The sequence below is a fragment of the Penaeus monodon genome, chromosome 29, assembly GCF_015228065.2.
Source record: "Penaeus monodon isolate SGIC_2016 chromosome 29, NSTDA_Pmon_1, whole genome shotgun sequence".
Taxonomy (NCBI): domain Eukaryota; kingdom Metazoa; phylum Arthropoda; class Malacostraca; order Decapoda; family Penaeidae; genus Penaeus; species Penaeus monodon.
Genome location: NC_051414.1, coordinates 38,636,191 through 38,636,978, shown reverse-complemented (window position 1 = coordinate 38,636,978; position 788 = coordinate 38,636,191). Strand labels below are relative to the sequence as shown.

At 43.9% G+C, this 788-nt stretch overlaps 1 protein-coding gene across 1 annotated transcript in view; it reads left to right on the top strand.

The window, feature by feature from the left end:
* Window positions 1-788, top strand: part of LOC119592247 (netrin receptor UNC5C-like) — a gene marked incomplete at its 5' end in the record, with an annotated part of 58,872 nt that overhangs the window by 6,571 nt on the left and 51,513 nt on the right.

Below are 788 nucleotides of genomic sequence, written 5' to 3'. Positions count from 1 at the left end.
GGGGGGGGAGGGGTCTTTTTGCTTACGTGGAGTATAGTTATTAATTTGGGACGGGAGGGGAGATGGGAGGAGAGAGATAAAGAGGGAGAGAGAGGGAGAGGGATAGAGAGTCAGAGACAGAAAGTAGGTGAGGAAAAAAGAGGTTAATGTCGTTTCTTAAATGGTTTCATTATCCCGATCTCGTCTTGCATCGAGGTAATGGAGTAGCGGTTTTCTAGGTCATCCTTGCAACGGAGATGTAGCGAAGATAGCGGAAAGTAGCTGTTTTTGTGGCGGGAATAGCGTTACAGTAATTATGTTCGTAGCTGTAGCACCTGAAAAAAAAAGTTTTATAGCAGTGGTACCGAGTTAAATACAGTGATCTTTTTTATCGGTGGTAGCTGTAAAAATGAACTAGTATATTGAGGTGGTAGTGGGTAAATAGCTAGTTTGTAGCAGTCGCAGCGGTAAAACAGGTAATTTGTAGCGGCAAAATGGCTAGTTTATTACATGTTCGGGAATTAAACGATTTGAATGAATCTTTTTATTGGCATGCGTCTGCTGCGTCGATTAAAGTTGAATATTTGCAATGCCATCATTAGGAATAGAGATGAGAAGGTGAACCCTCATTTTTCTTATCCCTCCCCAGTCCTCCTCGTCTCTTCTCTCTTCCCCTTTCGTCTTTCCTTATTCCTCCCCGTGGCCTCCATCTCCCCATTTCGTATTCTTCCCCGCCTCTTTCTCCCCTTCTTTCTTTTTCTTCCCACCCCCCCTATTTCTTAATCCCTGTTTCTTCCCCATTGCTTCGC